Genomic DNA, 16,966 nt, shown 5'->3' with positions numbered 1-16,966 from the left:
AGGCTATCCTTTTCTGCCATTGTACCCAAAATTTTGTTTTCTATTTGAGTTGCCTGATGCAGAAGACAGAATGAAGATTTGGTACCAAAAGATTCTGTTTTCTCTACAGCTCCTTATAATACCTTGTTCATTGTAATTGATTTTAACTCCAGGGCTGACAGTCCTCCTCGCCTTCACGACAGAGGCAGTAGATCGTAGGAGAAACCTCTGCCACACTGGGTAGCTACTCTCATTTTCTCCAAAAGGCTAAAAAAGCTTGAATGGGCAGAAAAATACTCAAGTGGTTTCAATATACTTTCATAGCATGCCGATGTCCAGCATATTGGCAGTAAGGGAAATATATTTAAGATATGCTTTAGTCTAACTGGGTATCTCCTGGCTTTACAGGTTGGAAACGAAAACTCAGCCTGTCCTATATAACTTTCCCCTTCTCATTCAGGCATAACCCCACCCGTGATGTGAAACACAGTTTTCAGCTCTTAGCTGATTAAATACCGTTGCATAGTTTCTGTGTGGAAATGCAACATCACTTGAAGTAGCTGGTTTGGATTTTTTGTGCTGTGCTAGATGCATAAAATGTATGGGTTTTAATCTATAGCTCAAGTAGTCAACTGCTTGAAAAAAATGTCACTGACAGTTGTGGGTTTTATGCAAGTGCCAGCATTAAATAGTATTATTTAAATTTGCCTCTAAATACTTGTTTGATAAGTAGGGATATGTATGATTTATTCATATCACAATTTACTGAAGCGTGTTAGCTGGGCTGTTTTTTTTCCTAATTTATACCCTACTGTCACTCTGTTTTTATATATATTAGTTTAAAAAGATTTGCCCAACTTAAATAAGAACAATTACAGAATTACAGAGCGGGATTACTTCTGAAGGGAAAAAAAAATAACCATGGCTTGTATTCTCAGTGGCTATTCTATTTGACTTCATCATTAAGAAAAGTATTCAGAGCATCTAAAGGGTAAAGAGTGGAGGAGTGTGTTTTCTTTTCGATATGATAGCTGCATTCAAGTTATTCTTTCCTTTACAATAGATTTTACCTAGCTTTATCTTCATAGGAAGCTGCTTTCAGTTGAAAAGCAGAAGTGAATAGGAGTGTCATGACATAGGATTAACAGTACAACTGGATAGTAAATCAAATGTTTGAGATGAAAAAATGTAGAATGTGACATGCATCAGGAGAATGAACCAGCAGCGTTTCACCGAGACGAGTGAACAGATAATGTATAATTATCTGCGGAGGTTCTTGAGACCTGGACTTTAATTCAACTTCCAGAAACACACGGCCCATTTTAACCAGTCAATCTCTGTAATGAATCTAATCACAATGTAAAACATTCCCAGGAACTGCGGGCCTTACAGAGTGCTAATTACAGATGAAACTAGCCTCAGCCTTCAAATAAAAAAAAAGGCATAAAGAAGGAAAGGCACAGTGTTTTAGCTGGACCTGTGACTGCAGTTTGGAGCAAGAAACACAACTAAAGAGAGATCTAACAAGTGCCAAAATGAAAGAACAAAATCAAGATTTAAAGTCTTGCATATTTTTTTGTTTGACAAAACAATAAGCAGGAATGGTGACCTCTTGCTCTGATCAACAATATTTATCAGAAAACACATATTGCCTTCAGTTTCTTCCGCAACATGGCACTACTATCACAGTAACAAACCTACACCAAAGATAAATGCATTTGATCTTGCTACATGATTTGAATGCATTTGCGACTCTGTACTTATGGCTTAAATTCACTTTAGAGAGCAACTTGCAATACTTTTAACAGGCTCTAATCTCTCTGGTTTCAGTTTGAGACCAAGAGGCATTTCATACCATCAGCAGTGGATTTATATTGTATGCTTAGAAAATAGAAATGGATTTCCAGGGGGTTTAATTTATCAATATCTAGTCTTTATGGGAAACATTAGTTTGCATAGGAAAAGGGGTTAAAAGAAGGTTTAAATTATGTCTCTAATATTTCCTGAAAACTTTGTACAAAAATATTCTATGCCACAAAAGCCCATTAAATATTCAAACTTTAATATACATTCCTCAGTAACAAATGTACAGTTAGATAACACATAAAGAATTATGAATGACTAATTATATTTTGCATATTTACAGCAAAGACAATTAGCAAATAGCTTTTATATGCAAAATAAATGAAAAAGTAATTAAGATGCACTAACTAGAGCAGCAATATCAAGTCTGTTGTCTTGTGATTCATTCCTAACAAACATAATAATTATGCATTCATTGTCATATAATTAAAACAGCTCTGTCCTTTAGAAAACTGGTTATTTACTGTATAATAACCTGAAGAGTGGCAGAAGTTCCTCATAATGGTGAGAAGGATAATTAAATATTTCTTCCTGGTGTCTGCTCACTCAGTTGAGTTTATTATCTTAAACTTGTTCAAGAAAATATTTCCTCTGCAGTTCCCAAAGCTCATCTATTCACTGCTGGGAAAGTTTATGCCTTTGCCATGCCCCACTCCCAAGCCAGCTCTCCAAAACCTCTCTGGGTGCTGCCAGAATGGGCACGACATTAAAGCCCATTCCAGGATGAGAAAGCTCAGGGGTCCAGCCTAGGGAGGATGGGGATGCTCTGGTTAGAGCCTGGACATCCTTTCTCCTCCATGCTATGACCTGGGTTGAACTTCTTCAGTGTCATTGCCGGAGACGGCCACATGCTTCATTTTGTGCATTGAGAATATCCCCCCAACATGAATGCATGGGCACAGCAGTATCCTTGTAGTACCAGGAACTTACTCGCCCCACACCTCAGCTCCCCAGCTGTAGCACAGGCACCACCACACCTCCGCTCTCTGTCCTTCCCTATTTCCTTCATTTCCCAGCTCTTATTATATCTCAATAAAACATAATAAATTGTGCAGTCTCAACTGGAACCCTTAATCACTACTGAACAGAACAGTAATATCCAGTGCTGTAAGCCGTCTTTATAATATTAATATCATCAAGCACTTTTTTTTTGTCTTAGAATTCTGTTTTCCTATAAACCTCCACTGCAGAGCCCACAGAGCTGCAGTGGAGGAAAAACAATGTAATTGCTTGGCTGCACGTACGGCTGGCCTGGATCAGTAATCGGATTTCCAGGGACTCAGTAGGTAAGGAGCAGGGCAGAGGGAGCCAGGTTCACCTACACAAGCTGGGACAGATGGACTTAGTTCATGCTGCAGGACAGACCTCATCCTCCTCTCCAAGACCTTGACATCAGTTCTTGCTCCTGTCCCAGCCACTCGCCTTGCCACGAAGGGAAGGGATGGCCATTCCTTTTAATGTTTCTCTGCCAGATGGGTTTTCCTCTTATTATTTGGGCAAAACTAGGTATGTTTTGCTGGTGGAGGGAGAACACCCAGATGTCAAAGGACACGAGGACCAGAGAGGTCCCCACGGGCAGAAGAGGACTCAGGATCAGCCTGGCATAGCCCTGTGCAGGGGGATCCAGGATAGCTTTAATTGCCTTCAGTCCCTATCGCCTCACTCCCATTGCTAGGAATATTTGGGATACCCTGATATTCGGTCTGAAGGGATGGGTCAGCTAGTCCCTGCTGCAATACACGCAGAAGGAAAGACTCAAAGGACCTCAGCTCCCAGACACACTGGAAATAGCACTGTGCTTTTCACACAGTGGCCTCTGGAAGACAAGGGAGCTTTGCACAGATTTCTTAATACTCCAAGGGGAAAAACTCCCATAGAGCCCCTTTGGGCTTTGTTACACAATTCATTTACTCAGACTTTCTCGTCTGCTTGTTTCCATGTCAGGAATGCAGTGGCATTTCACCTGACCTACATGGAGGGACCCCTCTGGCTGCACCCCTGCAGTGTAAAAAAGTTTCTTTTAAGAGAATTATGCATCCTATGAAACTCAAGTCCCAAAGGGTCGCCATCCCACCCCATTTCTAATTCAGCACTTAGTGTTTAGAACAGAAAAAGGGGAGAGGTCATATTTTCTATTAAATCTTACAGAGCAGGTCTTTGCTGCTGCAGAGATTTCAGTATCTTTAGGCCACACTTACACTCCATAAGGCTGACCTGTTGCTTAGGTGGATTTCTCGACAGCTCTGTCTTCCTTTTACCCCCTTCAAACCGATCTCAGGAATGATTTGTACTTCTGCCGAGCAACCAGACTTACTTGCTTCTTGCATAACGAATACCTAGCCCATTGCCCGAGTCAGATGAGGATGAAGGGGAGGTTTGTGTAAGTACAGGCAATTCAGCTGTGATCCCTTTGAGATCCTGACCCATTTTCCCAGTCCTGCAAACCATCTCCACCACATATGGAAGAACAGGGAGCATTAGCCATCCTATGGGGAGTATTAGACCTCCTACAGGAACCGCGAGCTCCCTAGAGCCTACAAGGTGTCAGGATACAGTGGGTCTGTGCCCGGCTCTGCACAGAGCTGTCAGGATGATAGACTTAACCTCCCTCTGTCCCTGTTTACCCAAAGTAAGAAGATTGTAAGGCTTAGTTAATGTTTGTAAGTGCCTCAGGGTTCTTATACGATAGGCGTTATGTACATGCAAGTGTATTATAATACATGTCATAAGGAGAATTAATAAACCATAATGTATTAATTTTAAGGTAGCAGACACTCTTGCATGATAGCCTTTCCAGCTGCTTCTTTAAAGGCACGCAGAAAATGACATTTAAGTTAAAATCGGGTTAAATAAAAAGAATTCAGTCAATCACTACTGGGTACTGAGTCAGTAAATATCAATTATATAAAATGAGTCACTGATAAGAACTTTGATAAAATCAGGTATTAGGGAAAGGACACTTGGAGAGACAGATGTGACACATGCATTCATTTCAGAAGTCACGCTGCTCTTTTTGGAAACCGGGCTTTTATTTTGGGCACCTCTATTTTCTTCATGGCTTTTCAAAATACTGGGGACCCCAGCAAGAGCTGGGCATAAAACCAGAAGGATTGCTCTTTTGCCTCAAAATTCCGGTGGCAGACAATATGAGCCCCCAGGAAAGAACCAGGAGGTCCTCTATGACCTTATCTGACATCAGGGTGAGAACCAAAAGCCCTTTAAGCATTCCCAAATGTAGAGGCATACCTGTGCTGTAGGTACTGGAAGGAAGTAAAGTGTAGGCAAAGCAGGGTGAGCAGGGTTGCCATGTAACCGTGGCTACTCCTAGATCTGTTAAATGAGGGATGACACTGAAGTAATACTGGCTTCAAGAAGTAGGATGGACTAAGATTTGCCTCTGGCCCGGATTCAGGAAGGCGGTGATGTACAAGCAGAGCTTCGAGTGGTGGAGGATCCCGTGGAGAGCTCCAGGACCTCACTGGTGCCTACAGAGGCATGTGTTAACAGAAGCAGTCTCTGTATTTCAGCTTTTTCTTTAATCTTAGATCAAAAGCTGGTTTCTTTTACCTTTCCAAGGTGCTGCACCACTCGCATTTCTCCTTTTGCTGGAGAAGTCACCCCCAGCCACATCCCCCTGGGCACAACCTCAGCATGGCGATGGGCCAGCCACTGGGCACTACCTACACTATAGGTACATATATCCCTAATTATGGGTAGGGATAAGAGGCCTTTGGTAAAAGAAAAATGAGCCCTTTCTCTCTCTCTGCGTAAAAGAAAGAGAGTAAATAAAATTCCAGCAGCTACAAGCTGGCGACATTATACTGTCATAATCCAGAAATGAACATTGATTCTGAAGAAGTCGCTTCTTCAAACTTTAACGCAACAATTAAGTATTCCATTGTCATGGCTCAATTAAATGGTATGGCCTGAGAAAATTGGGGATTGTAAAGTGAGGATGGAATGTGCTTTGATCCTCTTTCCAGGGTTATTGTTTCATTAATAAATGAACATGTCATTTGTCTCACCAGAGGGAGCTCCTGCCCTCCAGGCTTTTTCCCTTTTTTGTTCAGGTTTTATAAAGATGAATTTCCAGTGCTCTGAAATACCATGGATTAGTAGTTAAGCCTGACAGCACTTCGGGGAGTAGTGGGCTTAAAGTGCCTCACACAGGTCTCCAAAGCACTTGTTTACTAATAGAGGAAATCAGCGACCGTCTGCAGCTGCTGATATCGCATTACCATTTGGAAAGACAGTAGCTGAGATAACAAATCACACAGTTTTAATAATTACTCCTGCATTCCAGTTTTTTGTTTCCTGCGTAACTGCAAAGGCTGGATTTCTTCCAAATAAACAGATAAAAACAGTATGGAACTTTTATCTTTTAATGATAATGACAACACATCATGTTTCACTAAAAGTTTCCTGCTGAATTTTTTTCTGATTTCTAGAGTTTCAATAAAATGTAATTATACTTTATAATTCCACTCTTTTAATCTTCACTTCAAAAACTATTCACAGTTAGCAAGTTTGCTAGGCACGGAGAGGGGGTGAGGAGCAGAAGCGGTCTTCCCCCACATTGGGCTGTTCATAAATTCTGTCTGGGGGTAAACCTGTCATTGAAACGGCACAAACCGAGCTGCTTTGCATTCAAATTAATACCTAGTTTAATTTGAATATAAAATAGCTCCATTTATGTGGTTATTAAGAAAAAGTAACAAAACCGTTTGGCAATGAATGGATGTTTAAGATAGGATACACTTGCAACCTATTTCTTTTCCGTGCTTGGGGGTTTTTTCTTCTTTTCTAATCCTTTGGATACTTTGGTATCAGAATCTTCTCCTACCGATAGATTAGGCTTTAAAATGAAACAATACCTATGATATCCGAATGGTTAATTTTTGACTCTGGGAGTCAAAAAGTTCCCATTATCCCAATACTAAATCAGACTTCACAGGTTTTGTTCGAGTACATCTTCCCATCTTGTCCTTTGCAATGGTCAGAGAAAAGCCAGCGATTTCATTAACCACTTTTCTTGCTAAATATTTTCATAGACTTAGGAGGGCAGAGAAGAGGAAGAAGAGAAGAACACCACAATTATGCCTTCCTCTTCCAACTGAAAATGTCCAGACTTAAAGGTAAGGTAAACTTTTCTCACAGCTTTTAGTTTGCTTACCACCAGCCCATGTTCCACTGGGTGATTAAAGAAAGCTTTTTTAAAGCATTACTTCAGAATGATCTTAATTGGTGCAAGGTTGAGCCCTTTCTAGGAGGGGAGGGAAAAGGTTGAATAGCCTTTTCAAGTCACATGAAAGTTTCTAGGATGAATGTACGATAATTAGATTAATAAGTAGCTTAATTTATCACAGCTAAGGATTTCAACAGCCACACATTAGAGCAAGAAAAAAAAGATTAGTGTGATTCCAGTTTGTAAAAAATTGTACTGAAACTCGATTAACCTTAAATACAAAGTGCCTTTCTTTTTGTGTGTAAATTCAGTAGTTAAGGGGGAAAAAAAACCACTAAAATAATCAGAAAAGTCCTGTTCTGTTCCTTTGTGTTGGCTAGCTAATGAGAGATATTGGGCTTGTACAAAACAACTTTTCCCTGTGAGGTTATTCTTCCTAGAACATGGATTTATTTAAATGAAATCTGCAAACCCTACCACTGTTGTGAACCCTGAAGATCTGCGTGAGGTGTGAGATGATGTGTGCAGGGGTTGAAAATAGCTCTAGCATCAGCTATTGTCATCTTAAAATAAAAGTGAAGCAGCAAAAAAATAGGTGAAGTATATATTCTAGCATAATGCAAAGTTATAGCCACCTTAGTCCTGGCAATGAAAAAAGGGGTGAGCAGAAGCCTGCGTGCTGGGCAAAGATATGGAAAAAAAAAAACCTGTAGCCAAAGCTAACGTGGAGCATGCAATTAGGGATGACAATTAGCCGTGCAATATTTGTTCATGCCAAGCATGAGGTCTACAACACAGCGTCATTTCAACAGTGCTCCCCGTTGCTGGTATCAGCCTAAAATCAAATGCGGCAAACACAGGAGCAGAGCAGCAACTTGGTGCAAAAAAATCTCACTCGCTGATGGGAGATTTGTGTAAAATATTGCCAGACCATCCAGCTTTCCCCTTGCCACCGTCTCTGCTTCCTTACAGGACAATCCCTCAACAGAGAGTGAAATCTGCTGTGCTTTCTGATGTTGCCATCCACCACCAAGGTTGTTTTCGGTGGTGTCATTATTTATCAGTGCTAACGTCAGATTTCATTAATCTAACTCCTTAACACTTGTATCACAGCAGACAAAAATTCCCAATGCTTTTTATTAAGACAGCTGGCACTGGGGCTAGCAAAGCCCATGGAAGGTTCTGGAGAGTGGTGGTATTGTTCCTGTCAATGCTCGACAGCTATCATCATTTTGAGGAGGCCTAATGCAAACCCAGCGGCAGCGAGATGTGAGATGCTGCTGGGTTTGTTACTCACTCCCTGTCCTGAATTCCTCTTTGAAAGGGGACGATAAGGGGGACGATCGGTTCATATTTGTAGGAAACTGCAAATGAAACTACAGAGCCTAAAAAAAAACAAAAAAAAAAGAAGAAGAAAAAAGAACAAAACCCCATAATGAAATGAGAAAGGAGGACGGTTTCTTTAATTTTATCTCGCACTTAAGAGATGACTAAGAGCGCTAATGAAAGGGAGCGTAATTATAGCCCAGATAGTGCATATTGCACACGCCGTAACGTCAGAAAGGTTAACTCTGGCAAAGAGAGATCATACAAATCAAAGTGGCTGAGGGCACTCATGCATCGGCCTGTTTGATAAGATTGATAACTGTAACCAGTAGCTTAGGAGAATCGATTTCCACTGCCGGGGATCTCTCTGGATGTTCTCATCTTTTCTTCTGTTTACATGAAAGTGAAGCTTTAAAGATGTTTTATCATCTAATGGTGAATATGACACACAGTTACAAACAGAATCTTTTTTTAATCTCAGAATGGAAAATTTAAGCGGGGCAGTGATTCGCTTTAATTATGTATATTGAACAAATTTGAAGAGATGAGAAGAAACTTGTTTTTCAGCCCACTGAACCCAAGTGCTTGCCTGTAATCTAAAATGGATATCTAATTATTGTTTAACATTATTTATTTAGGAGGAGTTACGACCTCTAATTTGCCTTTAAATGATTAATTTAGTGTTTAAATAAAGCTCCTTTTATTTAATAATGTTTCCTTTAACCAATCTTCACTAATGTCAATAAACTCTTTGTTTAACCTTCTTAAAGGAAACATTTTCTCAGCTCTGAGACAATTATGAATTACCAAAACCCATATAGAAAATGAGCTAAGTAATTATCTAATATTATTGCAGTGTGCTTAAGAAAAGAATATTCCACACCAATAACATAAGGCAGGAGACAGGAAACAAGCTTTTTCTAAATATTGAGCATTTTAAGCAATCTGCCTCTTTTTGAAGTGACAGGGCAGCATGGAAATACCAAAAAATACTAATAGCTTGGCTAAATAAACTTATCCACTTCTAGCAGCATCCTTAAGTGGTGCTTAGTTCAGGTCCCAGGCACAAACCAAGCAGCACAAATATCCCCACTCCATATGTAGAGAGATGGTCCGATGAAATGCTGGTGCCCTCACCCTGTCCCCTGCCCTCAGCAGGGTACCCTCCCCCACAGCCAGGGTGACTCTGCACCACCACGGTGCTCCCTCAGTGCCCAGGACCAGGCAAGGGAGCACCAGTCACTGCCCAAAAACTCCACTCCAGACCTTCGGCTGTTTTCTGAAGCTGACTCTCACATATAGATATAGTGGCACGTATATATCATAGTAGAGTATATACTGGCCACTGATTTTGAAAGTGAGCAAGCACCTTTTGGGAGTCCAAGTGGTACTGCTGTGTTTTGACTATTGAACACCATTTCTATGCAATAAATCATGTTTGTGGTAACGCATAGGCTTTCCTGGTCTTGCTTAGATCCTCCGTACTTTGCTCTAAGTACACCGGAGCTGGGAAGACCACAGGAAATAATAGGTAATACCAGGGCAAATTGATGTCCAAGAGGCCAGAAAGTGGCAGGAGGTAAGGAGGGGAGGAGAAAGAGGCAGAGCTTCCAGCAGAAGCCAGATGAAACAGAAAAGCCAGGAGTGGGGGCAAGTGGTGAGAAGGAGTAAAGAGACTTTAAGAGTCTACAAAAAAATCCAAGGAGTGAGGCTCACAGGATCACAGAAGTGTTGAGATGGCAGGGTCGTTCAAGAGCAGCTCAGGCAGGGCCAGCTACAGCAGGCTGCCCCAGACCATGGCCAGCTGGGGTTCAAGTATCTCCAGATGCAGACTCCATAGCCTCTCTGGGCAGCCTGATCCAGTGGTCAAACATCCTCATGGCAAAACCAGGTTTTCTAATGTTCAGATTGAGTTTTCTGTGCTCATGCATGGGATGAGGTCCCAGTCTTGGGCTTCTCTTATTCCTGACCCAAAATCTCACTGTGGGTACCAAGGAACGTCCCCCACAAGTGAACACAAGGCAAGTTCATTTTTATAGTGGGAGAAAAGCCTGAAGCTGCTCGGTAGTGGGAAAGCACTGGGATGGAAACACCTGTCTCCTGAAGGTGAGTCAGGATGATGGTCCTAATAGTCTGGGAAAAGAAAGGATGGATAGATGGACCACAAACTGGGAAAGGGAAATAATTGCAGCAAGTTCTCAGAAGAGAGTAATGAATGTTGAGAGAGCGTGTAAGTCCCAACCAAGCATTAGCAGCAGAGCTACAGGACATACTGAGAAATGTCTGGCCTCCCCTTAACCACGTGGGCTACTGTCTGGAGCTTGAGTGATGGAGGTCTGAACAAAAGTTGTGATAATTTCTAACCTGGGAAATGTGCTGTCCTTATTATAGGCAGAGTTGAAAAGTTCCTCACATTCACAGCTGTACCCTTGAACCACAAAAGCAGCAGCAGAGCATGGGGGTTTTCTGTGCCATTACTCCTTCCAGGTCTTGTTGAAGACCCCAGGCAAAAGAAGGAGAGCAAGTGTCCAAATTTGAATGAAGGGGGCTGAGCAACAGGGAAGGGCAGAATGAAACCCATAGCACCTCAGATGTACAGGGAGAAGGAAGGGCAGGAAAATAGGTGTGCAATAAGCATTTATACAAACTCTTGGGAGTAATAAAGGAGGTACCTGGTCCCAGGGGCCAGATCATGGCTCCAAGCTGATGGTGAGGTGCACAGAGATGTGTGCTGGCACTAATCTGGGATCCAGGAGGAGCAAAGCTACATTGGTGTGGCTCCAAGCTCAGCTAGTATTAGGCAACTTTCACAGCATCTTGCTCTTTCTCTCCCTTTTGGGATGCTAGGAGCTCGGGAGCAATGTGATGGGACTGGCACACCCAGCCAGAGGCAGAGCTCCCTGCCCACCTGAGACTGAGGAGTCACCCAGGGGCATCAGCACTGCTGCTCCCAAAATCCTGAAAACACCCACAGAGTCCCTGCTCTGCTCTTAGTTTCTCCTTTCCCTAACACAAAAGATTCCCCTTTGGCCTTTTTCGTTTTTTTTTTTTTTTTCAAACTGGCAAAAAGCTTTTGACCATTTATTTTCTGAAGTTTTGACATTACCATTTCAATATTTTCTTTCCCAACCAGATGGGCTAAGTAAGACCTTATCCAAGTTGTAGATCTCTAAACCAAGAAAAATCTCTAAACCCTGGTCCTTAGTTCTTCACAGTCTATAACTGGGATGACACACTGGGATGCCAATTTGCAGCCGGTTTGGTAAGAGGAGTATCTGTGCTCAGCTTATTCATTCTCTCCCATCTTTGTCCTGACACTTGTGAAACCCCATTCCCTGAAAAGTCAGAGTATCTGAGGCCACTCAACAACAGAGTCCAGCCAATGCCACCAATACAACCAGGAGTGTATTTTAACACTCACCTGCAAGCTGACTTCTGTGTAAGTGATGATTTGGATCCACAAAATTAACAAGGAGTTGCTAGGAGAGCCCCAAACTCCTTTCCAAAGTGAGCAGACTTGGGATGAGCTGCCGCCATGACATCCCTTCGATGCTGGACCAGCACGTATGGAGTAAAGAAGATTTGAATCCCACCTCCAGCTTTGCCCATTGTTCTCCATGTGGGCTTCTCTTTCCAGGGAATGCATCTGTGCAGTCGAGATATTCAAGGAGGGACAAGACTCCCACAGCCCCTATGTGAAAGGTGAATGAAAGGATGGTGAGCAATTACCTGCCTTAATTCAGACTGCAACCCACCATGAACTGTTGTCCCCTGACATGTGGTAGGAAGCAAAGTACAATCTTAGCTGGGTTACAGGTAAATGGGCAGACGTGTTTGCCCTCAGACAGCCTGAGGACACACCACCCTCCTCTGAACACAGAGTGTTAAAAGAGGGACCTTCTTTTAAATAGCTGTTTACCTGCAGGCTGCTAACGCCATGAATAGCCAGCTGCTCATTAAGGGTCAAGAAGGGCCTGGTTAAAAGGTCCTGCCCCACCTTTGATGCAGCATGGAGAAGTCCCTTGGGACTTGCTTGGCAGTGCAACAACATACAGAGCTGACCCACAATACACACTGGAGCCCTCCTAACATTAGGTGACATGGCTTGCCCTAGCAGACATGGGAGGAATTTTCCCAAGAAACACCCAAAAAACCCTGCTGTGATATAAAGGAGACAAATTCTCTCTGTCAGCCTATGTGCAGTCCCCAAACAGGGATAGGACACATCCAACCTTTTTTATTCTTATTTTAAAACCATGGTATTGTGACTTTTTTTTAATCCCAGACAGGTAAGAATAAAGTGAAGGATTTCTTGCATCCATCACTTCTTTAAAGAGGACTTGCTCTGCACTCTGAGCTGCTAGAGAGCCTTACTAACCTAAAATAAGTAAAAATTTACACATCTGATTAGCAAAGAAATAATTTTGCTTTTTTAACTTCTGCTTGCTTTGAATCAGCCCTGTAAAATTCCCCCTGCCTTCATAGACGGGAATAAATAATACTGTTTGATGAATGAATAAAATATCAGGTAGGAAGTGTCTTGTTTGTCTGTGTCTTCATTATCTCCTTCCCTGTCCTGCTGAGTTAGTGCACGGACTGTGTGTCTGGACCAGCGTGTTCTTCTTTACTGGTCATTCACTGTTTGGTTTGTACTAGCAGCTACCAGCTGGGAGCCCTGGACATAGGTTAAGATCGAAGGTGTTCAATGCTGTACAAATAACAAATAAAAAGATAATCCCTCCAGAATAAGTGCAGAGTTTTGCCAGATTTTGGGTTTCCCTGGACGTTTTTCCTTGCTAGAACCTTCATACAAATGTTAAATATGAAGCAGGGAATGGTTCAGATGATAAATCATCATTTTTCTCTTTTTTCCTTTTGTAATTATTTAAAATGACAACATTATGTATGGATTTTTCTTTGAGCTGCCCATCATTTAGATTATGTTGGTCAACTTTTACAGCCAAGTGCAGAATTTGGAGTTGTTCGGGGAGGGAGGGGAGGTGGGGGAAAGGCCAATTCCAGTCACAGGAGAGGAAAAATTGAGAAAAAATTTCAAAATAGAAGGCTTTTTTTAAGGACATGCAAAACCCCTAAAGAGATGTAACCACTCTTACTGGAAGAGGTGTGCAAGACTCCTTTCTTTCAATTCCCCATTTATTTCTCTCCTTTTCTAGTGAAGGCAGGTAATCTCAGATTATTTACTAGCATCTCATTTCCAACCCACAAGAAACCCCTCAAAGCCAGAAAAAAATACTCTCTGTCAGCCTGTTTTTGTTTTGCTCTCGTGTTTATTTTCATCTTAACATTAATTGCCCCATAATGTCTGCTTGGTTTTATCAATTAGCCTTTGCAGTGGGAAAATATTTTAGCGCCTAATACAGCGTAATGATTTTTTTCCCTATTTGCCAAGGGGGTTATTAATAAATGTCCCCACTGGGGTTACAACTCTGGTGCTCTGGTGTTTGCTTTAGGGGAAATGAGGGATTGGAGGAAAATCCTAACCAAACGGAGCTATAATTAGAGCGAAAGCAGCTGCAATTAGAAGTATATGTTCAACGACACCCACGGCACTCGGGGACAAACCTCCCCTCAACTCGGGCAGGGGTGGCAGCAGAAAGTCTGCCACTGCAAAAAGGAGAAAGCTCTTGGTTTTCCGGCTTTTCCAGGTGCTGCAGCAAAGATTTGCACCGGCCTCCCAGTGCATTTCTCCAAGGTTTTTTCAGCAGAGGAGTGCTGGCCCAGCAAAGCCAACAGCAGACTCCTCCGAGCCGGGATTTTACCCTGATCTCTCACTCCTCACTATTTATTTAGCCTGAACCACTGCCACCAGCGCTGCTGGGCTCTCTGGTTAGCTGCCAGCCCTGAGCAGGCCCTTCAAATGGCACATCTCGGTGCACATCAGACATCCACACTATTTCCCATGGAGTCCTCTCCTGTGGCTGCAGGTACTCCAAGGTTGGACAGCAAAGCCTGGCAGACCTTGTTCTCCTCCCTGCTGCCACAACAGACTTTGTTTGCGGAGAGAAAAAAACCAGGCGCCGTCCCTTTGGCTTTTCTGTCTGTACAAATCTAAATTCTCCATCACCAGGAAATGAGGCAGCTAATAGGCTGTCCTAGCAAAATTCAGTCCTGTCATCAGATACGGGTTTCTGGAAAGCCAAACTGGAAGAAGTTCTGCAGCCTGTCAAGAATTCAGGCTGAGTTAAGTATTAGGGTTTGATTTAATCAATTAGCTGAACAACAAGTTTAATAATAAACACTTTCATACAGCAAGGACACATACAGAATTAAAAAATGCAGCAGATGTGCAATTCTGCTTAATATGGCTTTTAGCTTAATTCATCTTATTGCAGAAATCTGTAATTCTCATGGTTTGGTTTCTGAACAACAGCTACTGATGTAACCTTTTGTCTTTCCCTGGCTTTTTTTGACCAAAAAACCTCCAAAACAAAACAAAAACAATTACTATTATAGCACTATTAGCTCTGAGGATTTACAGCTTTGCTTCTTTCACAGCAGAGCTCAGAAGTAATAGAATTTACTCTGGGAAAACCTGATCGTGTCCTTGTGAGTCTCTCTAGACCTTCTCATATTGGGGTCCCATATAGGCACCCCATATAGCCCTTTGTAGGAAACAGGTTATTGCCAACATAAGCTGGCTGGCTATGGAAGCCTATGTTTGAATGACACCTCCCATTCCACCACACTTTTAAAAAAAAGATACTTTTAAAAAATCCTGTTCTGTGTTAGACTCCAGATAAATGCCAACCCAACAACATCAACTAAAAGTAAATCATGGTCACTGGAATGGATCCAGTATTTACACCTGCAGAAAGCAGACAGAAAGCAGCAGTAAAATGCAAGGATGTGCCACATGCCTGTCCACCACCTATATGTGATACAGGTGGTACATCACGGTGCTGGGACCACAAGAAAGCAGATTTCCCTAAACACCCAAAAAGATGCAACCTCATTCCTGCAGATTGCTGAACACCAGAAAAGCCACCTGAATGAGGACAGGGCTTGTTGCCTGATTTGCCTCTTCCTCCAGATCCTGGATCTCTGTTTTAACCAGAAGAAGAGCTCTGGTGGACCTTGGGACTACTGATTTTCCAGTGTGAATGAACAGAGATTAAAGGTAACAAAATGAAGAATCCAGTGATTATTTGTGTTGCAAACCGGCCTGAGAACCATGCACAATGGCCACCGTGGCACAGCAAGAGACAGCCCTGCCCTGCTGAACAGCCACACTGAACACGCGGTCCATAGGGCTGTGTGGGAGAAGCAGGTATCCACCAGCATTTCTGCAGCAAGGAGCACTGTTCCCAGAAGGTGCGCGTATTTTATACCCTATTTGTACTTCAAGCAAAGCATCCAGGAGCTGCACAGAGGAGTTGGGAACTGAGCCTGCAGGACAACATCAGAGCACCTTTTGCTATAAACCAAACATTTCTGTCCTGAGAAAACCAAAGACATCATTTCCACCAACTTCAGGAGGGCCCAGGCCCAGCTGGTGGCTGCTCTGATTCCTGGCCAGGCATTCACCACAACTAAATATTTCTTCTAAACCAGAACCTTTCCAAATTGCCCTCAAAGTACCAGTTCTGCTTTTCTAATTCTGCAGGACCAAGTGCAAGGTCCCACACATGGGTGGGGGCAATCCCAAGCACAGACACAGGCTGGGCAGAGAACGGATCGAGACCAGCCCTGAGGAAGGCTCGGGGGTGTTGGTGGACGAGGAGCTCAGCATGGCCCAGCCCGGAAAGCCAACCGTACCCTGCGCTGCATCACCAGTGGCGTGGCCAGCGGGTCCAGGGAGGGGATTCTGCCCCTCTGCTCCGCTCTGGTGAGACCCCTCCTGCAGCTCTGTGTCTAGTCTGGGGCCCCCAGCATCAGGGGAACACGGACCTGCTGGAGCGAGTCCAGAGACCACGGAGATGCTCAGAGGGCTGGAGCCCCTCTGCTGTGGAGACAGGCTGAGGGAGTTGGGGCTGTTCAGCCTGGAGAAGAGAAGGCTCCGGGGAGACCCTATAGCAGACTGCCAGTAGCTAAAGGAGCCTTATAAGAAAGGTGAGGATAGACCTTTTGTTAGGGCCTATAGCAATAGGACAAGGGGGAATGGTTTTAAACTAAAAGAGGACAGACATAGATGAGATATGAGGAAGAAGTTCTTTACTGTGAGGGCGGCGAGGCGCTGGCACAGGCTGCCCAGAGCAGCTGTGGATGCCCCATCCCTGGGAGTGCTCAGGGCCAGGCTGGATGGGGCTGGGAGCAACCTGGGCTGGTGGGAGGTGTCCCTGCCCATGGCCGGGAGTTGGAACTGGATGGTCTTTAAGGTCCCTTCCAACCCAAACCATTCTACAATGCTGTGAATTCTAGAGACATCCAACAATTTTGTTTCTTCTATTTCCTTCTCCTTTGAGTGGAGGGGTAATTACGTGTCTCCCCGTGCATATCTTTAATCACACAGTATTTGCACACTATATATGTGTATTGTGGACCTTTAATACTCAAAGAAGCTTATAATTGATTTTAAATGTTGTTTTAAAGGGATACACATTACACTAGGGATATGTGTATGTATACATGTGTATTAGTACACCTATAGGTATA

The 16,966-nt window shown here is 43.0% G+C and overlaps 1 long non-coding RNA gene across 1 annotated transcript in view; it reads right to left on the bottom strand.

Annotated features, from left to right (window-relative positions):
• Nucleotides 1-16,966, bottom strand: part of LOC114013733 (uncharacterized) — a 99,368-nt gene that overhangs the window by 29,282 nt on the left and 53,120 nt on the right. The window contains exon 2 of the long non-coding RNA XR_003556887.2: nucleotides 11,775-12,044. This is a non-coding gene — a long non-coding RNA (uncharacterized LOC114013733). The remainder of the gene's footprint in view (nucleotides 1-11,774; nucleotides 12,045-16,966) is intronic.

Source organism: Falco peregrinus, chromosome 1, assembly GCF_023634155.1.
Source record: "Falco peregrinus isolate bFalPer1 chromosome 1, bFalPer1.pri, whole genome shotgun sequence".
Taxonomy (NCBI): domain Eukaryota; kingdom Metazoa; phylum Chordata; class Aves; order Falconiformes; family Falconidae; genus Falco; species Falco peregrinus.
This window is presented reverse-complemented; position numbering and strand designations above follow the sequence as displayed.